This window comes from Pongo pygmaeus, chromosome 11 (assembly GCF_028885625.2).
Source record: "Pongo pygmaeus isolate AG05252 chromosome 11, NHGRI_mPonPyg2-v2.0_pri, whole genome shotgun sequence".
NCBI lineage: Eukaryota > Metazoa > Chordata > Mammalia > Primates > Hominidae > Pongo > Pongo pygmaeus.
In genome coordinates, this window is record NC_072384.2 from 49,031,664 (window position 1) to 49,058,856 (window position 27,193).

General features: G+C 39.2%; 1 protein-coding gene across 7 annotated transcripts in view; it reads left to right on the forward strand.

Moving 5' to 3' along the window:
- LOC129031676 (putative uncharacterized protein encoded by LINC00269) overlaps window positions 1–27,193 on the forward strand; it is a 378,338-nt gene that overhangs the window by 39,385 nt on the left and 311,760 nt on the right. The window contains exon 1 of one of the 7 annotated variants that reach the window (XR_010122804.1): window positions 5,727–5,980. The exons of the other annotated variants lie outside the window; for them this stretch is intronic. The gene's annotated coding sequence lies outside the window, so the exon portion shown is untranslated. Of the gene's footprint in view, window positions 1–5,726; window positions 5,981–27,193 lie in introns of those variants that run through there. 7 annotated transcript variants of the gene reach the window in all.

The following is a 27,193-nucleotide window of genomic DNA, read 5'->3' on the forward strand; positions in this document are numbered from 1 at the left end:
AAGTATCTGTAAAAAGCCCTAAAAATGTAATGATCATTGACTCAGAAATTTCACCTTTAGCAATTTATCCTTAGGAAATTCTTACATGAGTTCCAAAATATAACCAAATAATATTGCTGTGGTATTATTTGTAATAGTGAAAAATTGCATATAACCTAAATAAATCGTCATTGATACACTGTGGTTGAGAAAACTATGGGACATTGGTAGAGTGGCAAATTATGTGGATTTAAAAATGTAATAAAGCCTGAAAATGAAAATATCTATAATATATTGAAAAAAGAAAAATTTAGAATATTATGTATAGCCCAATCTCACTTTGATTTTAACAATTGTATGACTGTATCTATCTTATAAAAAGTTTTGAAGGATATAACATTAACTGTTTAATAGTAGTCACATTTTGGGGCTGGAGTTCAGCATGATTTTACAAAACAATGTCTTAAAAGTTGAACTCAGCCTGAGCAACATGGCGAAACCACTTCTCTACAAAAAATACAAAAATTGTGCCACTGCGTTCCAGCCTGGGCAACACAGGGAGACCTTGTCTCAAAAGAAAAAAAAAAAAAGAACTCAATTTGGGAACCATCTATCCAGTAAAGGCTCTGTTAAGTGTATTTCTTCCATGTTAGGTATCTTAAAAGTATTCATGTGGTCCTAGGAATAGCAAGTCTTACAGCCAGGATGTGTTGAGAAGAAATTGCCTGAGAAATTAGTAAAAAAGGCAATTGGAGATAAATTTACTTCTAGTTCTGGTCTTTACACAGGCTATTTATAATTTGGGCTGCATCAACTAAAATTCAGTGCTTCAGTTTGTCTATCTTGGAAAATGGGAAGCTTAAAGATGAACTGAAACTGAGTAATTCTAAGTGCATCTGTATATAAATGTCGAGCAATATTTATTTACCTCTTTGTTTTCTTCTTTGTGAGTTTTTTTTTAAGCTGGGTATCTTTAAGATTAAGTTATTCTAAGCACACTATCTCTGCATTATTAAATCCATGGAATGATTTCTTCTTATTAAATTTCTTCTAATTTGAAGCTTGTTTTGGAGAAAAATAATTTTCTCCTTTTCTGAATATCCTGTCACAACTATAAGGTACACTTCCTTAGGGAAGGGTAGGAAAATTATGCAGAACAATTTTCCTAATGCAGCTATTCTCTTGTTGAGTCTTTATCAACTCCCTATCTTGCATGCTGTCTATCTTTTTGCAGGTTTCTATTTCCTTTGCCCAAATGGGATCATCCTGGGATTGTAGGTCCTTTGGACTCAATGATATTTAGTAAAGGTCTTACTGTATATTCCAGATCAGAAGGACAGTTCTTTTCTATGGTTAAAAAGTTGTTGTTGTTGTTTTTTTTTAATAATTCTTACTATTCAATGCAATGGATGGAATAAGTGGCCATGGAGGGTTGGTTGGTGAACTGAATTTTGTTGTTGCTGTTGTTTTACACTTGGCCTTTTCATTTCTCATTTTTTCCCTTAGTTGCATTATGAGAATTTTCTCTTTTTTTTGTACACCTCAATTATAGTGGTCACTCATTTTAAAAATACCTCTCACATATGTAGGTGGTTGGTCATACATCATACATTATATTACATACATAATGAAAGCTGAGTCTAAGAATAGATCACAAGTACTAGGATCAAATCTGCTTTCCAAATGTCTTATATTCTATTTCATTATGCAGTTTTGAAGAAAGTGCTATGACATTTTCCAAACACATCTATCAATGCATGGAATATAATGTATCACTTGCTGTCTATTATGCTCAGTGAAGCTCCAGGCTGAGGAGGTCGCCTCTAGACAAGAACAGCATTAGAGCATTTCTGGTTCAGTATCATTTGGCATGATACAGAGCCATTAATGCAAGTGTCTAAAGGTCTTTGAAAGCACTTGGCAGGTCAGTGCCTTTTAAACATGATTAATAGCCATTAATTAGTTTTATTTAATTTACTATTATATTATAGTCAATTCTAGAGGTAAGATAATACACAAATTTTAAATAACCCAGTAAGAAAGAATACATTTGAATTAAATAACCAAAACTAACCCAAGTCATTAAGAATAAAAATCTTCAAAAAACTTCTGAACATCTAGATCAAAGTTGTCCAGTAGAAATATAATGCAAGACACATTCATAATTTAAAATTTTCCAGTCACCACATTAAAAATAAATGGCATTAATTTTAATAATATATTTAATTTTACTCAATATAATAAAAATATTATCATCTCAACATGCAATCAGTTTTAAAAATTAGAGATGTTTTATATTCTTTTTCAATAATAACTTTTTGAAATCTGATGTGTATTTTATGCTTACAGCATCTCTGGATTCAAATTAGTCATATTTCAAATGCTCAATGGCCATATGTAGAGGCTACCATATTGGACGGTGCGGGTCTAGGTTTTTAAAGTTGAAGCTGGAGCACAAGTTCCTTTTTATTTTATCTTAATGAAAGAAATAGAATGGCCAGTAGGTTATAATTAGAGTAACTAATAAATGCTTAAAATGACAACCAAGTCTAAGGACATACAGCAAACCACCACTTAATCTTAATAAAGGAAGTGCAATGGATCCATTGCTGATTCAATGCCAAGGTGTAAAGAAACATACAAGCTGCTAGTGGCTTCTATTATGCAACAAATAAAACTGTAACCCACAAATCCAAAGGGAAAAGTAAAACTAATGAGCTTTGGTTGGAATGAGACCAATGGTGGAACTAGTTTGACCACACAAGCATTTCCTTTAGGCTCTTGGGGAGATGGATTTAAGGGCCACACTCCAGGCCTGAGGGCAGAGAGCCAAAGGGCAAAAGTGAGATCTTCCAAATATAAGCTTTTATATGTTGCCCATCTGTTAGTCTCCTAATGAAGCTTGGTGAACTGACAGGCAGACTGACTGGTGGATGTACGGTGGGCTGTTTTAGTATCATATTCCAGTTAATAGTAGGAATAGCTTGTATTTATGCAGCATTCAGTCTTTTAAAGAGCATTTCCATTTATTCTTTTGCAACTTTTTAAAGCAGGTTTTACTAATTATGGCACACTAAGCAAACTAAGGCCCAAAACTTTCATTTTAACAAATGATACTGAGCAATTAATAAGCAAGGAATTATGCTTGGCTTCCAGAGATAATGGTAATTGTTACTTGAGAACATAGATATATAAGATCTCACATATCTAAGTCCCAAATATGACCATTTGAATCATTTGGTTTCAAGGTAATGTGTTCAGGTCTCCTTCAGGCAAATGCCCAAATCTTGCTGTGTAGCTAGTCTATATACTTCTTTATCCTGGCGAACTGGATTTACTATGCATAAGCCTCAAGGAATCCTTTTCTCAGACTGAGGTAGAGCCACCAAAACTCTTTCTTTTTTTCTTTTTATGGGTTCTTTTTAGCCTTTCCATCAGCTTTCCAAGGGGAAGATAAAAGATAATTAAGAATGAGTTGCTTCTGGACTCTTCATTTTTCCAGCCAAAGCTGTACTTAATCTTTAAGACTCTTGGACCTATGTCAGAGCTCTGCTTGCAAGAAGTACGCATATTCTATATGGGTGATGGTGACAATGTTTGTGAAAAGATGGGTAGCACATCAAATTCTCCCTAGAGGTTAACATGAGATAGAACAGAGTATGTGACTAAAGCATTCCCAATCTTGTATTTTTCTTCCCTTAAATCAATTGACTTAACTTTCAAATCCAATGAACCAGAGATGTTGCTACCTCTTTCAAGAGAGATGAGTGGAGGTTTTTTGTCAGTTTTGTGTGTGTGTGTGTGTGTGTGTGTGTGTGACTTTTGCAGTCCTTGGCATTGCTTCTATTTATCTTGAAAAAAATATGATAAGCATTTTTATCCATATGGCTATTTATAAGTGTGCTACTTTTATTGCCCCCAGAAACCACTAAACTATATGATGTAGTTACTTAAATTGGCAGCAAATTCATTCTAAAGCCATATTATAAAATGGGCAAGAATTTCACCTTAATTATTCTCTCAAATTATTCCTAGCTATTGTTGAACCAAATGTACAAGTTTGTGTCACTTGTACGTTTGGTTCAACAATAGCTAGGAATAATTTGAGAGAATTATTGATCTATACAGTTATGTGTCACTTAACAATGAGGACATGTTCTGAGAAATATAACCTTAGGTGATTTCATTGTTTGAACATTACAGAGGGTACTCCACAAACCTAGATTATACAGCCTACTACACACCTAGGCTATACGGTACAGCCTGTTGCTCCTAGAATACAAACCTATAGAGTATGTTACTGTACTGAACATTGTAGGCAATTATAACATGGTGATAAATATTTGTATATCTAAACACAATTAAACATGGAAAAGGTAGAGTACAGTACAAATATGGCATAAAATATTTTTTTTAAAGTACACCTGTACAGTGCACTTAACATGAATGAAGCTTGCAGGACTGGAAGTTGCTCTGGGTGTCAGTGAGTGAGTGGTGAGTGAATGTGAAAGCCTAGGACACTACTGTATAATACTGTAGACATTACAAACACTATACTTAGGCAACACTAAATTTATTAAAAATATATTTATTTCTTTCATAATAAATTAACCTTGGCTTTTTGTAACCTTTTTACTTTATAAACTTTTTAATTATTTTTCGCTTTTTGACTGTTTTGTAAAAACTCTTAGTTTAAAGCATGAACACATTGTACAGCTATACAAAAATATTTTCTTTATATCCTTATTCTATAAATGTTTTTTCTATTTTAAACATTTTATTTTATTTTACTTTTAAAGGTTTTTGTTAAAAAATAAGACACAAGTACACAATGAGCCCAGGCTGACACAGGGTCAGGATCGTCAATATCACTGTCTTCCACCTCCACATTTTATCCTATCGGATGGTCTTCAAGGGCAATAACAAGCAGGAGCTGTCATCTCCTATGATGACAATGCCTTCTTCTGGAATAGTTCCTGAAGGACCTGCCTGAGGCTGTTTTACAGTTAACTATTTTATATAAGTAGAAGGAGTACCCTGTAAAACAATAATGAAAAGTATAGTGCAGTAAATACATAAACTAGTAACATAGTCGTTTATTATCAAGTATTACATACTATACATAATCGTATGTGTTATGCATGTATACAACTGGCAACGCAGTACAATTGTTTACACCAGCATCACCATAAACACATGAGTGATACATTGTGCTATAACACTAGATAGCTATGACATCACCAAGCAATATGAATTTTTCAGCTCCATTTTAATCTTAGGGAGCCACCATAGTATATGAGGTCTGTCCTTCAAAATGTTATGAGGTGTACGACTATGTATTTTGTGCCAGACTTGTTACAAGTTTAAACAAATAATACAGTATTAGTAGTATAAAGGTGCCTGAAATTTGTTCTATCATCTTTTACATATGTATTTAGTATTACAAGAATTTGTCATCTTTTCAGTGAATTGTTTGTTCTTATATAATATGCAAAAGTCCCTCCTTTGGTATAAAAATACTGGATTTCCCTCTCCGAAGGATCCCAGAGATCCTTCTTCTGGGGCCTGACTAGAGTTTCTGGAGCAAGTTATTTCTCTTTGGCTTTTTCTACTTTCCAAAGTTATTAGGGACAATCAGGAATCACTGCAGCAATCCTGGCCTCCAAAAGACCTTATTATCCAAGAAGTTTATTGTTGAAGGGTAGGAAATTGATATGGTTTGGCTGTGTCCCCACCCAAATCTTATCTTGAACTGTAGCTCCCACAATTCCCATGTGTTGTGTGTTGTGGGAGGGACCCAGTGGGAGGTAATTGAATCATCAGGATGGATCTTCCTAGTGCTAGTCTCGTGGTGGTGAATAAGTCTCACAAGATCTGATGGTGTTATTATCACCTGCTTCCTCTTTTGCTTGGCTCTCTTTCTCTCTCTTGCCTGCTGTGATATAAGACATGTCTTTCGCCTTCTGCCATGATTGTGAGGCTTCCTCAGCCATATGGAACTGTAAGTTCATTAAACCTCTTTTTCTTTATAAGTTATCCAGTCTCAGGTATGTCTTTATCAGCAGCATGAAAACAGACTAATGCAGAAATCAATGGAGAGTTACCTCTAGGGTTAACAAGGTTCTTGGAGGGTCCTTTTGTTTGGGAGGGTCTTCTGTTTTTGTTTTTATGGTGAGAGAGACTTTGTATGGTTGTGATCAGAAAGAAAAGTCCACTGAGAAGAGGAGATGGTTTTAGCAGTGTTATCTTCAGTAACCCAGGTGAGAATGATGGTGAGGTTGTGATGATAGAGATGTTTCTTGATCAAAAATCAAAGTGATAGCAGAGAAAAAAAAAGATGATAAAACTTATATCACACTCCCGTAATCTATGTTAGGTAAAAGACATGGTTATAGGTAAGAGTGGGTTTGAGGCCAGGCACGGTGGCTCACGCCTGTAATCCCTGCAATTTGGGAGGCTGAGGCGGGTGGATCACGAGGTCAGGAGATAGAGACCGTCCTGGCTAACGTGGTGAAAACCCATCTCTACTAAAAATACAAAAAATTAGCCAGGTGTGGTGGGACACGCCTGTGTAGTCCCAGCTACTTGGAAGTCTGAGGCAGGAGAATTGCTTGAACTTGGGAGGCAGAGGTTGCAGTGAGCCGAGATTGTGCCACCGCACTCCAGGCTGGGCAACAGAGCAAAACTCCACTTAAAACAAACAAACAAACAAACAAAAAAACCACGCAAAGAGTGAGTTTGGAGAAGTAGTTTTGAAACAAATGGGGAAAATAGAGAGCCTCTCTGTTTTGGAGGATTGGCAGTGGTTTTGAACTCTGGCAATCACCTGTGACCTTTTAAAAACACCAGATGTCAGGACCCCACCTTGGACTAAATGAACTGGGAGGTGGGACTAAGGCCTGGTGTTTTTTAGAAGCTTCAGAAGTTTCTAATGTGCAGCCAGGGTTGAGAATCTACTACTGTGGTATTGCCATGGAACGTACTGGCAAAAACCATAATTACTTTTGCACCAACCTAATACTAAGGTGGTAGTTTTCCACTCAAGACCAGTTAAATTAGAAGTTTGGAGCGTGGGGTCAGGATCAGTGTTTTTCAAAAGCTTTCCAGGTGGTTCCAATGAGTAGCTCTGAGAATCACTGCACTGGAGAACCTGGGTGAAAGAATACAAAAGCAGGAAGGGTGGGGGATGGAGGGATTTGCCTCTAAAACTCAGGATGCTCCTTTGTATTTTCCAGGAGTTTCTCTTACTTGATCTCTACTTCCTTGGTGTTGATGTTTAACCTCTATTGTGGATTTCCATCATATTCACCTATATTTGGACCCAGAACAAATATATACGCTATTGTAGCACATCTATTGATGTAAGCATGCCCCACATAGTTTCATTTCCAAGTCTGCCTTAAAACTTCAGATGGCCCGGCACAGTGGCTCACACCTGTAATCCCAACACTTTGGGAGGCCGAGGCAGGTGGATCATCTGAGGTCAGGAGTTTGAGACCAGCGTGGCCAATGTGGTGAAATCCTGTCTCTACTAAAAATACGGAATTAGCTGGGTGTGGTGGTGCATGCCTGTAATCCCAGTTACTCAGAAGGCTGAGGCAGGAGAATTGCTTGAACCTGGGAGGCAGAGGTTGCAGTAAGCCCAGATTGTGCCATTGCTCTCCAGGCTGGGCGACAGAGCAAAACTCCGTCTCAAAAAAAAACAAACTTCAGACTAAACCAGGCTTTGTTCCCCTCGGTCTCCCACAAACCTGGGAAGGGAGATTAAACCATTACTATCTGTATCCTAGGTTTTTAAGGGTTTATTCTATGGCCTCACGCTAAAGAAAGAAGCCTCAATTTACTTTGACTAAGACTTGACCTGTGATTCCAATTTAATCTCAGTGTAAAAGGAGACCAGACACTATAAAGGGAACCACAGGCACTTCAACACCAATATCCTCAACTGAGCTGTTTTCTTACTCATTTGAATCTGCCTGCTATGCTATATTCCTTAACTAAGTAAATGGCATCGCTATTCCACCTTATGCTGAAGTTTAAACCTTCCAGTTTCATCCCAAGATTACAAAAGTTGTTGTTATAAGACACAGAACATAGTTACTTAAACTGAAAATAAATTCACTAGTCATGTGTAATTTTTAACTCTTTGGAGTTTCTCTTGATGATTAGAAAACCATTATATCCACTTAATTTGCCAGTTCTATTACTTTGTCCACGTCTCAATTTGTTTCATCCTCTTTTCTCTATCTTGACCATCACTGACAAAACTCAAGCCACCATCTCTACTAATGCATTAATTCCCATACTTATCTGCCAACCTCTAGTCCCATTCCAGTTGCCCCTCCCTCCTCCTCCCCCTTAATCTGTCTTTCTCATTGCTGCCAAATTGGCCTATCTCCAATGCAAATGTGATGATTTTACTTCCCTAATCAAATTCTTTTAATGTCTTCCATAGGCTCAAAAGTAACATCTGAGGGTGGCATTCAAAGCCATCATGATGTGGTTCCTGTCTACTTCTCCTGTTTTATTCCTGCTGTTGTCCCTCTTTCCATTCCATAGTGTTCTGTTTTTGCCCACGTGGTACCCTAACCAGTTAGTTCACCTGACACATTGCTCATCCTTCAGGTCTTAGCTCCATATCTTCTTTCTGAAGCTACCCTTCCTTGCCTAGGCAGCCTGACTCATCTCTTTGCTTGATAATGCCATCATTCTTTAGAACATTCTTCCACGAAGTCATTTTCTTCACTCTAATTGCTAATCACAAATGTCTCTAATCCTATTAGACTATATGCTTCTTGAAGGTGCAGCTTTTATGTTTGGATTTGAATCTTTAGATAAACTAATAGTATAATTTGAGTCGGCTAAGAGAAAACCAGTGTTGTAACTAATAGCAGAATCTTCACAGTCCATTTAGCACTGAATTATATTAACTCAAAGCTAGTGAGGTCATTATAAGTGATAAATCCAATCTCTTATGACGTATATTTTGTAACTAAAGTTTCACTATTATCATTTTTATTTAACAGTAAAAAAGATTTTATTACTGAGTATGAACATTTCAATCTGGAAAATACTCTCTTGTTTCAGCATTCTTGGTCTATAGTCATGATCTATGATCCTATGGTCATCTGTTTCAAAATGCACTTGCTAACATTCTAAAGCTCCCTGACTTATTTATTAATTTGTTTATTTAACACATATTTATTCAGTATGTACTAAATGTAGAGGACAATGCTAAGGTTGAAGGACTTAAAGACATAAAAACATGGTTTTCCCCTTGTGGAATTAGAAAGTATATAGGCTTTATTTATCTAAATTAATTCTCATAACATCCTGACAGGCAATTATTATCTCTGTCTTATAAATGAGGATATTGCAGAACAGTATTTATAATCTCAAAAGTGTCTTAGAATACTCACGTTTGTCAAATATAAAATGTGTAAGCCTCTTGTTTTGGAGATTTTCTTATAGTTTACAATGGTGGGTATATTTTTTCTTTTTTGTAATTACACTTTAAGTTCTGGGATACATGTGCAGAATGTGCAGGTTTGTTACATAGGTATACATGTACCATGGTGGTTTGCTGCACCCATCAACCCCTCATCTACATTAGGTATTTCTCCTAATGCTATCCCTCCCCTAGACCCCCACACCCAACAGGCCCCGGTGTGTGATGTTCCCCTCCCTGTGTCCATGTGTTCTCATTGTTCAATTCCCACTTATGAGTGAGAACATGCAGTGTTTGGTTTTCTGTTCCTGTGTTAGTTTGCTGAGAATGATGGTTTCCAGCTTCATCCATGTCCCTACAAAGGATATGAACTCATCCTTTTTTATGGCTGTATAGTAGTCCATGGTGTATATGTGCCACATTTTCTTAATCCAGTCTATCATTGATGGGCATTTGAGTCAGTTCCAAGTCTTTGCTATTGTAAATAGTGCCACAATAAACATACATGTGTAGAATTATTTATAATCCTTTGGGTATATACCCAGTAATGGGATTGCTGGATCAAACGGTATTTCTGGTTCTAGATCCTTGAGGAATTGCCACACTGTTTTCCACAATGGTTGAACTAATTTACACTCCCACCAACAGTGTAAAAGTGTTCCTATTTCTTCACATCCTCTCCAGCATCTGTTGTTCCCTGACTTTTTAATGATGGCCATTCTAACTGGCATGAGATGTTATCTCACTGTGGATTTGATTTGCATTTCTCTAATGACCAGTGATGATGAGCTTTTTTTCATTATATTTATTGGCTGCATAAATGTCTGCTTTTGAGAAGTGTCTGTTCATATCCTTTGCCCACTTTTTGATGGGGTTGTTTTTTAAACTTTAATGTTCACATGTCATCCCAGGATCTTGTTAAAATGTAGACCTGAGTCAATAGGTCTGGGGTGGGATCTGAGATTCTGCATATCCAGTATACTCTGAGACACCATGCAACTGGTCTATGAACCATGCTTTAATAGCAAAGATTTAGAAATTGTCATTTGTAGAGTTCTGTTGCATCGAATATTGTTCTCTTATTCACTGAGTCTTTTGTATTGAAGATGGAGTCAGCACTACCTCTAAAAATTTGTTTAAAAATGAGGGCTGAGTATTGAGTTCTCAGATCCTTGATTTTCCTTAGCTCTGAGACCAGTCAATGTGTTTCCACCATAAATCCTCTTTAACGGTTCTACCCCACAACAATTGATTTCTCCTTCCAAATATTGCTGTGATTATTAACAGTTATGTTATCATACCTGCTAGCTTTGTTTCCTAACCTGGACTGTAAGCTCCTTAAGGGCAGGGACCAGATCTTATTCATTCATTAACCCCTCACACTGCTAACGTAATGCCATACATCTGATACCAGTGAATAATAGGAGCTTTTATTTACCAAGGAATCTAGTATGTGCCTTGGACTGAACTTCATCTTGTATATGCATTTGCTCATTTAATGTTTCACAAAATGTATGAAGTTCTTACCATTTTGCACATATACAAATTGAGACCCAGATAGTTTGTTAATTAAATAAATTCATGTACTCAGTAGTGGCATCAGAATTTGAATTCAGGTTTAATTCCACAGGCCATGTTCTTTTCTTTCTGACAAACCACACCATTTCCCATTATAGTAGACACTTAATTATAATTGAACTGATGACTAATTCTACGAGCTAATTATTGTTTGAAGCAGAATTGAATTAGAAACTTTATTTGAATTTGTTTTATCCTTCTTTTTTATGGTGAGAACCTCTGTATTAGGAATCAACAAGGGGAATTTCAGGAAATGATTCTGATCTAATTACTGTTATTTTGCAGTCAGGTGAGATTCCTAGACTTTGGCAGATTTCAGGCTGAAAGTGCCATGAGCTTTATTAAATTTTATGAAAGATTGGCAGCTCTGACAAAGCCATTTGTCAGTGCTTCTGCACAGATTAGTGGCTACATGGTTGTCCAATCCTCACCATCACTTCTTCTTTTTTTTTTTTTTAATTTAAGTTCTAGGGTACATGTGCACAGCGTGCAGGTTTGTTACATATGTATACATGTGCCATGTTGGTGTGCTGCACCCATTAACTCGTCATTTAACATTAGGTATATCTCCTAATGCTATCCCTCACCCCTCCCCCCTCCCCACAACAGGCCCCAGTGTGTGATGTTCCCCTTCCTGTGTCCATGTGTTCTCATTGTTCAATTCCCACCTATGAGTGAGAACATGCAGTGTTTGGTTTTTTTGTCCTTGCCATGGTTTGCTGAGAATGATGGTTTCCAGCTTCATCCATGTCCCTACAAAGGACATGAACTCATCATTTTTTATGGCTGCATAGTATTCCATGGTGTATATGTGCCACATTTTCTTAATCCAGTCTATCATTGTTGGACATTTGGGTTGGTTCCAAGTCTTTGCTATTGTGAATAGTGTCACAATAAACATACATGTGCATGTGTCTTTATAGCAGTATGATTTATAATCCTTTGGGTATATACCCAGTAATGGGATGGCTGGGTCAAATGGTATTTCTAGTTCGAGATCCCTGAGGGATCGCCACACTGACTTCCACAATGGTTGAACTAGTTTACAGTCCCACCAACAGTGTAAAAGTGTTCCTATTTCTCCACATCCTCTCCAGCACCTGTTGTTTCCTGACTTTTTAATGATTGCCATTCTAACTGGTGTGAGATGGTATCTTATTGTGGTTTTGATTTGCATTTCTTTGGCCAGTGATGATGAGCATTTTTTCGTGTCTTTTGGCTGCATAAATGTCTTCTTTTGCGAAGTGTCTGTTCATATCCTTCGCTCACTTTTTGATGGGGTTGTTTGTTTTTTTCTTGTAAATTTGTTTGAGTTCATTGTAGATTCTGGATATTAGCCCTTTGTCAGATGAGTAGATTGCAAAAATTGTCTCCCATTCTGTAGGTTGCCTGTTCACTCTGATGGTAGTTTCTTTTGCTGTGCAGAAGCTCTTTAGTTTAATTAGATCCCATTTGTCAATTTTGGCTTTTGTTGCCATTGCTTTTGATGTTTTAGACATGAAGTCCTTGCCCATGCCTATGTCCTGAATGGTATTGCCTAGATTTTCTTCTAGGGTTTTTATGGTTTTAGGTCTAACATTTAAGTTTTTAATCCATCTTGAATTAATTTTTGTATAAGGTGTAAGGAAGGGATCCAGTTTCAGCTTTCTACATATGGCTAGCCAGTTTTCCCAGCACCATTTATTAAATAGGGAATCCTTTCCCCATTTCTTGCTTTTGTCAGGTTTGTCAAAGATCAGATAGTTGTAGATGTGTAGTATTATTTCTGAGGGCTCTATTCTGAGCCATTGATCTATATCTCTGTTTTGGTACCAGTACCATGCTGTTTTGGTTACTGTAGCCTTGTAGTATAGTTTGAAGTCAGGTAGCGTGATGCCTCCAGCTTTGTTCTTTTGGCTTAGGATTGACTTGGCAATGCAGGCTCTTTTTTTGGTCTCACATGAACTTTAAAGTAGATTTTTCCAATTCTGTGAAGAAAGTCATTGGTAGCTTGATGTGGATGGCATTGAATCTATAAATTACCTTGGGCAGTATGGCCATTTTCAGGATGTTGATTTTTCCTACCCATGAGCATGGAATATTCTTCCATTTGTTTGTATCCTCTTTTATTTCATTGAGCAGTGGCTTGTAGTTCTCCTTGAAGAGGTCCTTCACATCCCTTGGAAGTTGTATTCCTAGGTATTTTATTCTCTTTGAAGCAACTGTGAATGGGAGTTCACTCATGATTTGGCTGTTTGTCTGTTATTGGTGTATAAGAATGCTTGTGATTTTTGCACATTGATTTTGTATCCTGAGACTTTGCTGAAGTTGCTTATCAGCTTAAGATTTTGGGCTGAGATGATGGGGTTTTCTAGATATACAATCATGTCATCTGCAAATAGGGACAATTTGACTTCCTCTCTTCCTAATTGAATACCCTTTATTTCCTTCTCTTGCCTGATTGCCCTGGCCAGAACTTCCAACACTACGCTGAATAGGAGTGGTGAGAGAGGGCATCCCTGTCTTGTGCCAGTTTTCAAAGGGAATGCTTCCAGTTTTTGCCCATTCAGTATGATATTGGCTGTGGGTTTGTCATAGATAGCTCTTATTATTTTGAGATACGTCCCATCAATACCTAATTTATTGAGAGTTTTTAGCATGAAGGGTTGTTGAATTTTGTCAAAGGCCTTTTCTGAATCTATTGAGATAATCATGTGGTTTTTGTCGTTGGTTCCATTTATATGCTGGATTATGTTTATTGATTTTCGTGTGTTGAATCAGCCTTGCATCCCAGGGATGAAGCCCACTTGTTCATGGTGGATAAGCTTTTTGATGTGCTGCTGGATTTGGTTTGCCAGTATTTTATTGAGGATTTTTGCATCGATGTTCATCAGGGATATTGGTGTAAAATTCTCTTTTTTTTGTTGTGTCTCTGCCAGCCTTTGGTATCAGGATGATGCTGGCCTCATAAAATGAGCTGTGGAGGATTCCCTCTTTTTCTATTGATTGGAATAGTTTCAGAAGGAATGGTACCAGTTCTTCCTTGTACCACTGGTAGAATTCGGCTGTGAATCTGTCTGGTCCTGGATTTTTTTGGTTGGTAAGCTATTATTGCCTCAATTTCAGAGCCTGTTATTGGTCTATTCAGAGATTCAACTTCTTCCAGGTTTAGTCTTGGGAAGGGTCTATGTGTCAAGGAATTTATCCATTTCTTCTAGATTTTCTAGTTTATTTGTGTAGAGGTGTTTATAGCATTTTCTCATGGAAGTTTGTGTTTCTGTGGGATCGGTGGTGATACCCCTCTATCATTTTTTATTGCATCTATTTGATTCTTCTCTCTTTTCTTCTTTATTAGTCTTGCTAGTGGTCTATCAATTTTGTTGATCTTTTCAAAAAACCAGCTCCTGGATTCATTGATTTTTTTTGAAGCGTTTTTTGTCTCTATTTCCTTCAGTTCTGCTCTGATCTTAGTTATTTCTTGCCTTCTGCTAGGTTTTGAATCTGTTTGCTCTTGCTTCTCTAGTTCTTTTAATTGTGATGTTAGGATGTCAATTTTATATCTTTCCTGCTTTCTCTTGTGGACATTTAATGCTATAAATTTCCCTCTACACACTGCTTTGAATGTGTCCCAGAGATTCTGGTATGTTGTGTCTTTGTTCTCGTTGGTTTCAAAGAACATCTTTATTTCTGCCTTCATTTCATTATGTACCCAGTAGTCATTCAGGAGCAGGTTGTTCAGTTTCCATGTAGTTGAGCGGTTTTGAGTGAGTTTCTTAATCCTGAGTTCTAGTTTGATTGCACTGTGGTCTGAGAGACAGTTTGTTATAATTTCTGTTCTTTTACATTTGCTGAGGAGTGCTTTACTTCCAACTATGTGGTCAATTTTGGAACAGGTGTGGTGTGGTGCTGAGAAGAATGTATATTCTGTTGATTTGGGGTGGAGAGTTCTGTAGATGTCTATTAGGTCCACTTGGTGCAGAGCTGAGTTCAATTCCTGGATATTCTTGTTTACTTTCTGTCTCGTTAATCTGTCTAATGTTGACGGTGGGGTGTTAAATTCTCCCATTATTATTGTGTGGGAGTCTAAGTCTCTTTGTAGGTCTCTAAGGACTTGCTTTATGAATCTGGGCGCTCCTGTATTAGGTGCATATATATTTAGGATAGTTAGCTCTTCTTGTTGAATTGATCCTTTTACCATTATGTAATGGCCTTCTTTGTCTCTTTTGATCTTTGTTGGTTTAAAGTCAGTTTTATCAGAGACTAGGATTGCAACCCCTGCCTTTTTTTGTTTTCCATTTGCTTGGTAGATCTTCCTCTATCCCTTTATTTTGAGCCTATGTGTGTCTCTGCATGTGAGATGGGTTTCCTGAATACAGCACACTGATGGGTCTTGACTCTTTATCCAATTTGCCAGTTTGTGTCTTTTAATTGGAGCATTTAGCCCGTTTACATTTAAGGTTAATGTTGTTATGTGTGAATTTGATCCTGTCATAGTGATGTTAGCTGGTTATTTTGCTTGTCAGTTGATGCAGTTTCTTCCTAGCCTCGATGGTCTTTACAATTTGGCATGTTTTTGCAGTGGCTTGTACCAGTTGTTCCTTTCCATATTTAGTGCTTCTCTCAGGAGCTCTTTTCGGGCAGGCCTGGTGGTGACAAAATCTCTCAGCATTTGCTTGTCTGTAAAGTATTTTATTTCTCCTTCACTTATGAAGCTTAGTGTGGCTGGATATGAAATTCTGGGTTGAAAATTCTTTTCTCTAATAATGTTGAATATTGGCCACCACTCTCTTCTGGCTTGTAGAGTTTCTGCTAAGAGATCAGCTGTTAGTGTGATGAGCTTCCCTTTGTGGGTAACCCGACCTTTCTCTCTGGCTGTCCTTAACATTTTTTCCTTCATTTCAACTTTGGTGAATCTGACAATTATGTGTCTTGGAGTTGCTCTTCTCAAGGAGTATCTTTGTGGCGTTCTCTGTATTTCCTGAATCTGAATGTTGGCCTGCCTTGCTAGATTGGGGAAGTTCTCCTGGATAATATCCTGCAGTGTTTTCCAACTTGGTTCCATTCTCCCTGTCACTTTCAGGTACACCAATCAGATGTAGATTTGGTCTTTTCACATAGTCCCATATTTCTTGGAGGCTTTGTTTGTTTCTTTTTATTCTTTTTTTCTCTAAACTTCCGTTCTCGCTTCATTTCATTCATTTCTTCTTCCATCACTGATACCCTTTCTTCCAGTTGATCGAATTGGCTACTGAGGCTTGTGCATTCATCACGTAGTTCTTGTGCCATGGTTTTCATCTCCATCAGGTCCTTTAATGACTTCTCTGCATTGGTTATTCTAGTTAGCCATTCATCTATTCTTTTTTCAATGTTTTTAACTTCTTTGCCATTGGTTGCAACTTCCTCCTTTAGCTCAGAGTAGTTTGATCTTCTGAAGCCTTCTTCTCTCAACTCGTCAAAGTCATTCTCCAACCAGCTTTGTTCCATTGCTGGTGAGGAGCTGCGTTCCTTTGGAAGAGGAGAGGTGCTCTGATTTTTAGAATTTTCAGTTTTTCTGCTCTGTTTTTCCCCCATCTTTGTGGTTTTATCTACCTTTGGTCTTTGATGATGGTGACGTACAGATCGGGTTTTGGTGTGGATGTCCGTTCTGTTTGTTAATTTTCCTTCTAACAGTCAGGACCCTCAGCTGCAGGTCTGTTGGAGTTTTCTGGAGGTCCACTCCAGACCCTGTTTGCCTGGGTATCAGCAGCGGAGGCTGCAGAACAGCAGATATTAGTGAACAGCAAATGTTGCTGCCTGATCGTTCCTCTGTTAGTTTTGTCTCAGAGGAGTACCCGGCCATGTGAGGTATCAGTCTGCCCCTACTGGGGGGTGCCTCCCAGTTAGGCCACTCAGGGGTCAGGGACCCACTTGAGGAGGCAGTCTGTCTGTTTTCAGATCTCAAGCTGCATGCTGGGAGAACCACTACTCTCTTCAAAGCTGTCGGACAGGGACATTTAAGTCTGCAGAGGTTTCTGCTGCCTTTTGTTTGGCTATGCCCTTCCCCCAGAGGTGGAGTCTACAGAGGCAGGCAGGCCTCCTTGAGCTGTGGTGGGCTCCACCCAGTTCGAGCTTCCTGGCCACTTTGTTTACCTACTCAAGCCTCAGCAATGGTGGGCGCCCCTCCCCCAGCCTTGCTGCTGCCTTGCAGTTTGATCTCAGACTGCTGAGCTAGCAATGAGCAAGGCTCCATGGGCGTAGGACCCTCTGAGCCAGGCGGGATACAATCTCCTGGTTTGCCGTTTGCTAAGACTGTTGGAAAAGTGCAATATTAGGGTGGGAGTGACCCAATTTTCCAGGTGCCGTCTGTCACCCCTTTCCTTGGCCAGGAAAGGGAATTCCCTGACCCCTTGTGCTTCCCGGGTGAGGTGATGCCTTGACCTGCTTCGGCTCATGCTCAGTGCAGTGCACCCACTGTCTTGCCCCCACTGTCCGACAATCCCCAGTGTGATGAACCCGGTACCTCAGTTGGAAATGCAGAAATCATTCATCTTCTGCGTCGCTCACACTGGGAGGTGTAGACTGGAGCTGTTCCTATTCGGCCATCTCCACGTTCTTTCTTCCATCGCCATCACTTCTTTACTTCTTTTATTTCACTTGTGGCTTTCTGTCCTCCCAAGCTGAGGAAGACTGATTTGGTGGACATGTATTTATTGTGCTGAGTACCAGTTGATGTGGAAGTAGTTGTTTTATAGTCAACATGTTTTTATGACTAATGATCTGTCTTATGACAATTTCACCTATAAGAGGAAATATACTTACGTCTAGGTGGACTCCAATGTGTCTGTTTACTGATACTTATTTATTCATTATTTTCAAGTAAAATGTAGAAGTGAATAACTTAAGTTTTATGAGAGAAAAATACCCACTTTCTTTTTATTACTTTGTTCTTCTAGAGGTTCGTGAATGATATATTGAACATGTGAGGGAGTGAGGCCTGTCTAGCTCTTTTCCTAACATCTTCCACTCCTGTGGCCTCTTATTAGGTACCTTTCTCAGTGAAGATATATAATAAGAATTTTGCATGCTTATTGGGAATTTATCTGTGAAAAATCACTCAAATGTCATTAAGGCTTTTCTGATAAACCTTAATCATCCAACAACCAGAGTATTTCTTAAAATAGCTATTGCTCTAGAAGAATACCATAGAATGAAGTTGCTTCCTAGGATGGCAGTCAAGTATCCTGTTTCCAAGTATGAGCTCTGAAGAAGATAGACTATGTTCACCGCTTACTATAGCTGAGTGCCCTTGGACAATTCATTTAAACTGCCCCTAATTTTCTTCCATCATCTGTAAAATGAATGTAATAATAGCTCTTAATGAGTATTAAATTAGATAATAAGGGCACTGGCATTTAGTAAGAACTTAATAAATGTTAGCTTTTATTATTTCACATTTTTCCTTCATCACTCCTACCAGAAATAAAATTCTGGGAAGGTATAAGTAAGTAGTGAAGTGCTAACTGGTCTGGTTAATTGTTAGAGTTCTGTTAAAAAAAAGTTATTTGAAAAAAATATTTTGGAGCTAGGATCTAATTTATTAATATATCTGGATTTTCTTTTTCAATTTTGGTGTCCATTATTCACATAAGTAATTGTGGTTTTGCTATATTTTTTCCTCATGAAAAATTATGGCTGTACAACTAACTTTAGTGTATACTGAATTTTGGAATTTTTCAGGATTTGATGTTCTTACTGGGGAGAGGATTTTGAATTATTTAACCACTTTCCCTTTGAGCTTCTTATCCACAGATGGATCCACTTAGAATAAATGAGGACTACACTAGCATGAAAAGAGCTAGAATAATGACACTTTTCATAAGAAACTAGTAATAATACTTGGTAGTTTTTTTTTAATACTTTTCTTCCACATAGATTTGAGTTATCTTAGGCTATACTGTATTTGGTTGGACGCTTAATAAATAACCACCACAGGACATTTATATCTTTTCAGCATCCATTTTTTTCTTGGACCCAAGATTACCTATATAGCACTTAAGTTGAACTTCTACTCTCTTTATGTGCATACTTAGACATTGAAGCATAGACCATTTATTCTTAGAGGTCAAGACCCGTAAAAATTAATGAGATGTGTCAGAATGGTGCCTTTGGGGATGACAAAACTGGTGTGCAATTCCAGATGGAAGACAAAGCATGTTCTGCCAGTTGAGGGCATTACTGGCCTAGTTCAGTAGGAAAAGTTTTTCATTCCTGGAGATCCTCTGTTATGGACTATCCATAAGGACAAACTCAGCATATTTTAAACTATAAGCTGGGATAGCTAAAAATACAAGATTATGTTAAAAATATTTTCAGACCCCTTCTACATTGTTCCAAATCTCTTTCTAAGTGGGCTTTGCTTTTCGGAATATCATCTACAAAATGTACATACAAAGAATGAGTGATTTGCTTTACCATGAGAGTGTTTATTCACTAGAATATTTTATATAGGATTCTTTTAAATCAAGACTCACAAACCCAAGTACTTATAGGGGCCAGATAGAATATATAAGTAAGTAAAGGGGGCTGGATGGAGACCTAGACAGTTCAATCCACTTTCTCATATGTTCATTCACCTGTCTCTAGCTGGTGTGGTAAAAATAACAATGGCCTTAGAGTTTACAGATTTGAGTTTTGGGTTGAGCTCTTTCACTTATTGGCTCTATAACTTTGGACATCAATGCTTCATCGACATGAAGACATGTTGAAATACATGCTCTCTAAGATGACTTCCAGTTTTGAGTGATGGAAGTTTGTGGACACCAATCACCTCAGCCCTCTACCCTACAGATTTCTAAATCATAGAGGAAAATCACAAGGAGCCAAATGGAAGTAAAATATCAGCTTTATTCAGAAGTCTTTGATAGTGTCTAGATAGAGGGCACTGAAGGGCTTTCTACTTCTCTCTCTGGAGACCTCAAGAACCATTCCTTTAGACTTACTCCCTATTCCTGTGACTGCCACAGAGAAAAAGCCAAAATAAGCTTTTTGATGAGGTGAGGAGGCCCTATGTGAAAAGTATAAGTGCAAAGGCTGTAAAACTTGAATACAGACAGGTGGAAGAAAAATACAGAAAAAATAAATTATGCTGTACTTAAAGACGTGGTGGCTCACACCTGTAATCCCAGCACTTTGGGAGGCCAAGGTGGGTGGATCATGAGGTCAGGAGATTGAGACCATTCTGGCTAACACAGTAAAATCCTGTCTCTACCAAAAAAAAAAAAAAAAAAAATTAGCTGGGCGTGGTGGCGGGTGCCTGTAGTCCCAGCTACTCCAGAGGCTGAGGCAGGAGAATGGCGTGAACCTGGGAGGCGGAGCTTGAGTGGGCCGAGATCGCCCACTGCACTCCAGCCTGGGTGACAGAGTGAGACTCCATTTCAAAAACAAAACAAAATAAACAAACAAACAAGAATGATCTTTTCCTCCTCATCTCACCTGGAAGAGAAACACCAACCACCCAGTGCATGCTAAGCTCACACTGGCCTCACAAAGTAGACATGATGGGGGCAATATTTTCCAAATTAAATTGAAGTATTTGACATTAGCCCCACATCATTCACACACACTCATACTAATAAGAATTTTTAGCCACAGAAAATAGAATTTTTAGTCTAACTAGTTTAAGCACAAAGGATTTATTGAGTGTGAAGACAGCTTAAAGAATTTTGGGGAAGAGTGAAGCAGCTTCCAGGTATGATTTCAAAAGTCCCTAGACTGCCAAGGGAGCTGATTCCCCTGCTTGATTAGGAATTTGCCAGCTGCCAACTCCAGAACCTTACCACCTCTTGTAATTCACCATCAAGAAGTTACCAAATCAGAGAGCTACTTCTACAACTGTCAGCTCTAGAACATACTTTCCTTTCCATGGTTCTTGCTGGAAAAATGAATGCCTTGCACTCTGCCTCTCTCCCCAGGCAGGTCAGTGTGAACCAAAGTTTTGTGTCAGCACATTTGATAGGCAGAGGCCAGATCTCACCAGAACCTACCTGCAAGGGTTCTGGGAAATGTAGATTTTAGTTTTCCAACACCTAATGTTTTTAGACTGGAAGTTGAATACATCACTTCCTCATCCAGAAAGTCATGTTTCCTATCAGCCTTTTTCCCCAGAAGGATACAGGAAGCTTAACATCACAAGCAGGGCAGGAGGAGCTGGTACTTGATGTGTTTAGCAAAGCAATAGTCTTAAAGGATTAGAAGTTATTTAAAATTTTAGCATTAGTCAGGCACAGTCCCAGCTACTTGGGAAGCTGAGGCAGGAGGATTGCTTGAGCCCAGGAGTTCAGGGTTGTAGTACACTATGATCATACCTGTGAGTAGCCATTGCACTATAGTCTGGACAACATAGCAAGACCCAGTCTCCTAAAAGGGGGAAAAGAGAGAAAACAGGGGAAGCAGCCAAAATGGCCAAATAGAAACAGCTCAAGTCTGTGGCTTCCACTGAAAAGAATGAAAATGGCAAGTGAATTCTGCATCTTCAACTGAGGTACCTATGTTCTCTCATTGGGCCTGACTAGGCGGTTGGCACTATCCATGGAGAGCAAGCAAAAGCAGAGTGTAGTGAGGTCCCACTTGAGAGCTGCACAGGGCAAAGGGAGTTCCTTCCCCCAGCCAAGGGAGGTGGTGAGAGATTGTGCTACCCTACCCTAAAAACCATGCTTTTTCCAAGGATCTTTGCAACCTGTGTATCAGGAGGTCTCCTCATGAGCCCACACCACCAGGGCCTTGGGTCCCAAACACAGATCTTTGCAGACTCATGGTGGCTATCTGGCAGTCACTGGGGCAGGCACTGAGACACAGGAGTTTTTGCATACTCTGACTCCAGGAGTTTTTGCATACTCCAGCTCCGGGAACTCCGGTGAGGGAGGAGATCCATCCACTCCCTTGAGAAGGTGTCTGAAGCCAGGGAGCCAAGCAGCCTCTTTCAGTGGGCCCCACTCTCATGGAACCCCGCAAGCGAAAACCCAGTGGCTTGGAATCCCTGCCAGCCAGCACAACAGGCTGGACACTGCCTAAGAAGACTGAGTTCCAGCGGGAGGGGCGGCAGCCATCACTGCTGCTCCAGGTAGCCGTTTTCCTCTGCTGCTGGTGCCAGCAAGACTGGGCAGTTTGGACCGGGAGCAATTCCCCACAGCGCAGCACAGTGGCTGTGACAATTCATGGCCGGACTGCTTCCTTAAGTGGGACCCTGACCCATTCTTCCTCAGTGGGTGGGGCTTCCGTATGGGATTTTTAGCATTCTGAGACATAGCTTTGTGGACGAAACTCTGTTCTCCCTAACAAGAGCCCCTAGGAGGAGGGGCGGTGGTAGTATCATGGATCAGCGGCCTCAGTCTTTTCTGTCTGCTGCCTCTGGAGAGTCAGGGGAGCCTACATGAGGGGGATTCCCTCCGGTGCAGCACACCTGCTCTGCTAAGGGGCAGCCAGACTACTTATTTGAGGGGATCCCTGATCTCATTCATCCTGACTGGGTGAGACCTCCCAACAGGGGTCTCCAGACACCTCATACGGGAGAGTTCTGTCTGGCATCAAGTCGGTGCCCTTCTGGTACAGAGCTCCCAGAGGAAGAAGCAGGCTGCCATCTTTGATGTTCTACACTGGTGATACCTCCAGGTGTGGGAGGGACCCAGGCAAATAGGGTCTGGAGTGGACCCCCAGCAAACTGCAGTGGCCCTGTGGAAGAAGGGCCTGACTGCTAAAAGAAAAACAAACAGAAAGCAACAACAACAACAACATCAACAAAAAAGACCCCACAAAAAACCTATCCAAAGGTCAGCAGCCTCAAAGATCAAAGATAAATAAACTGATGAAGATGAGAAAGAATCAATGCAAAAACACTGAAAACTCAAATAGCCAAAAGTCCAAATGATTGCAATATGTCTGCAGCAAGGGCACAGAACTGGGCTGTGGCTGAGATGGATGAATTGACAGAAGTAGGCTTCAGAAGATGGGTAATAATGAGCTTTGCTGAGCTAAAGAAGTATGTTATAACTGATTGCAAAGAAGCTAAGAACCATGATAAAACATTACAGGAACTGTTAACCAGTTTAGAGAAGAACATAAATGATGCAATGGAGCTGAAAAACACAACATGAGAACTTCACAATGCAAACACAAGTATTAATAGTCAGTAGACCAAGTAGAAGAAAGGATATCAGAGCTTGAAGACTATCTTGCTGAAATAAGACAAGCAGACAAGATTAGAGAAAAAGAATGAAAAGGAATGAACAAAACTTCCAAGAACTATGGGATTATGTAAAAACCAACCAACCAAACAAAAAAAACAGAAACTACAACTGACTGGGGTACCTGAAAGAGACAGGGAGAATGGAACCATGTTGGAAAACACACTTCAGGATATCATCCAGGAGAACTTCCCCAGCTTAGCAAGACAGGTCAACATTCAAATTCAGGAAATCTAGAGAACCCCAGTAAGATAGTCTATGAGAAGATTAACTCCAAGTCACACAATCTTCAGATTCTCCAATGTTGAAATGAAAAAGAAAATGTTACGGGCAGCCTGAGAGAAAGGCCAGGTCACCTATAAAGAGAAGCCCATCAGACTAACAGCAGACCTCTCAGTGGAAACCCTACAAGCCAGAAGAGATTGGGGGCCAATACTCAACACTCTAAAGAAAAGAATTTCTGACCTAGAATTTCATACCTGGCCAAACTAAGCTTCATAAGCAAAGGAGAAATAAAATCTTTTTCAGAGAAGCAAATGCTGAGGGAATTCATTGCCACCAGGCCTGCCTTGCAGAAGCTCCTGAAGGAAGCATTAAATGTGGACAAGAAAAATCATTACTAGCCACTAGAAAAACTCATCGAAGTACACAGACCAATGACACTATGAAGGAACTACATAAACAAGTCTGCAAAATAATGAGCTAGCATCATGATGACAGGATCAAATTCACACATACCAATATTAACCTTAAGTGTAAATGGGCTAATTGCTCCAATTAAAAGACACAGAATGGCAAGCTGGGTAAAAAGTCAAGATCCATCAGTGTGCTGTATTCCAGAGACCCGTCTCATATGCAGAGACACACAGACTCAAAGGGATAAAGGAAAATTAACCATGCAAATAGAAAGCAGAAAAAAGCAGGGGTTGCAATTCTAGTATCTGACAAAACAGACTGTAAACCAACAAAGATAAAAAAAGACAAAGAAGGGCATTACATAATGGTAAAGGTGTCAATTCAACAAGAAGCGCTAACTATCCTAAATTTATATGCACCCAATACAGGAGCACCCAGATTCATAAAACAAGTTTTTAGAGACCTGAGAAGAGACTTGGACTCCAATACAATAATAGTGGGAGACTTTAACACCCACTGTCAATATTAGTTTGTTGAGACAGAAAATTAACAAATGTATTCAGGACTTGAACTCAGCTCTGGATCAAGTGGACCTGATAGATATCTACAGAACTCTCCACCCCAAAATAACAGAATATACTTTCTTCTCAGCGCCACATGACACTTACTCTAAAATTCATCACGTAATTGGAAGTAAATCACTCCTCAGCAAATGCAAAAGAAGTGAAATCATAACAGTCTCTCAGACCACAGCATAATCAAATTAGAACTTGAGATTAAGAAACTCATTCAAAACCACACAACTACGTGGAAATTGAACAACCTGCTCCTAAATGACTCCTGGGGAAATAATGAAATTATGGCAGAAATCCAGAAGTTTTTTAAAACTAATGAAAACAGAGAGGCAATGTACCAGAATCTCTGGGATGCAGCTGAAGCAGTGTTAAGAGAGAAATTTATAGCACTAAATGCCCACATCAAAAAGCTAGAAAGATCTCAGGTCAACATCCTGACATCACAACTAAAAGAATGAGAGAACCAAGAGCAAACAAACCCTAAAGACCTCTTCAAGCAGAACTACAAATCACTGCGGAAGGATATCAGAGAGGACACAAATAAATGGAAAAACTTTCCAAAGCTAGCAGAAGACAAGAAATAACCAAGATCAGAGCAGAACTGAAGGAGCTAGAGACAGGAGAAACCCTTCAAAAAATCAATGAATCCAGGTGCTTGTTCTTTGAAAAAATTAATAAAATAGATAAACCTCTAACTAGACTAATAAAGAAGAAAAGAAAAAAGAAACAAATAGACACAGTAGAAACTAATAAAGGGGTTGTCACCACTGACCCCACAGAAATACAAACAACCATCAGGGAATACTACAAAACACCTCTATGCAAATAAACTAGAAAATCTAGAAGAAATGGATAAATTCCTGGGTACATACACCCTCCCAAGATGGAACCAGGAAGAGGCTGAATCCCTGAATAGGTCAATAACAAGTTCTGAAATTGAGGCAGTAATAAATAGCCTACCAACAAAAAAAGCCCAGGACCAGACAGATTTACAGCTGAATTCTACCAGAGGTACAAGGAGGAACTGATACCCTTTCTTCTGAAACGATTCCAAACAATTGAAAAGGAAGGACTCACCCCTAACACATTTTAAGAGGCCAGCGTCATCCTGATACCAAAACCTGGCAGAGATACAAGAACAACAACAATAACTTCAGACCCATTGTAGAAGGCAGATATAATGGAAGGACAGGGAGAGAGGAGTGAGTCACAGAGAGGTAGAGGAAAGTAGATGTCAGGATCATTTTTTTCCTCCACTGTGAGAACCAAAGAGGAGAAACCCTGGGATTCAACTTCCTAGCAGGTTCCTCTCTCACCCAGTAAACTCAATGGGGTAGCATGGATAAGCTGAGGGATTGCTGGAGTACAGCTTTCCTAAGACATTGCATTTCTGTGTGTTGTGTGGTTGTGCAAGCCAGATTCCTGTGTGGCCCTGAGTAGAGAGGATATGAAAGGCAGGTAAGTTGAATATCAGCAGACACACTAACCAGAGTCACAAGGAGTGAGTCACCCTTCAGAAGCAGAGCTGAGAGCTGACAACCCAGGCCTTGGAACAGGATGGAAACTGTGGAGACATTTAGAGGAATGTGTAGTGTCATGGAAAGCTGAGATGAGGCTGAATCAGAGATGAGGCTGAGTAGCTGGTGTCAAACCACTGGGCGGAGAAAAACAAGCTCTTCACCAGAGCCTCCCAATATCTGTGAATTCCAGCAAGATGAATAGCAACTGAGAAGACAAGCAACATTGCTGAAGAGACCAGGGGACATAGAGGACACTGTATGGATATGAGGACTTCTTTATCCCTAAGGCTCTAAAGCTTTAGATAGCAATCTTGGTGTGAAACGGGGTAGGAGATTAGGAATCTAATCGACTGAGTGCTTTCTACCTAAAGAGACTGTACTTTATTTTTAAAAAGTGTTTAAAATATCAAAGTTATTGGATTGAACTAAATGTTAACTTCTTCCTGTTACTAACAGTCTTTAAGAAGAAGATCCAGGCAGTTGTAACCCAAATAATCATGTAGATTTTCTTTGTACTTGTGGGTTTTAGAGTGAGTAATTTTGTGACGCTGACAGATATCTCTCTTTTTCTGACAGAAACATCTTCCCTATCACTTCACTAGGAAGTAGAAGTATTGCTTCCCTGACTTAAAGCAGGGATGTTGCCAGAGTGGGAGATGGGTGTACATCCCCACACTTAGAATCTGTGCATTTATTGAGATAAGCTTTACTCTGTGCATTGCAAAGGGTTAAACCAAAGAAAACACCACCACCACCACCACCACCACCAACAACAACAATAAAGAAATCCTAGAATACCTTTTTCACTAGTAGAGCAGATGTTAGCAAACTACAGCCTGTGGGCCAAATCTGTCTTGTCACCTAAAGTTTTATTGGAACACAACCATTCTCATTCATTTACATATTATCTATAGCTGCTTTGTCAAACTTGAGTAGTTGGAACAGAGATTGTATGTCTCACAAAGCCTAAAATGTTTACTATCTGGCCTTTTATGGAAAAGACAAAGCTTGCCAATGTCTTCCATAAAGTATAAAAAATAAGTACATGCTAGTGAAATGCATTTTATACTAAAGGAACACAGAATTGGAGGGGAATCATCATGGGATAGTGTTCACCAAAAATGATTTTCTAGAAGAGCAGGATGCATCTGGCTGGGCTTGTAAGAGAAGGCAGGAATGGTGTTCATTTTTCCTTCAACAGGGGCTGGATGAAAAGTGTCCCAAAACCAAGCCCTAAGATGTCATCATGGCTTAGCTGCT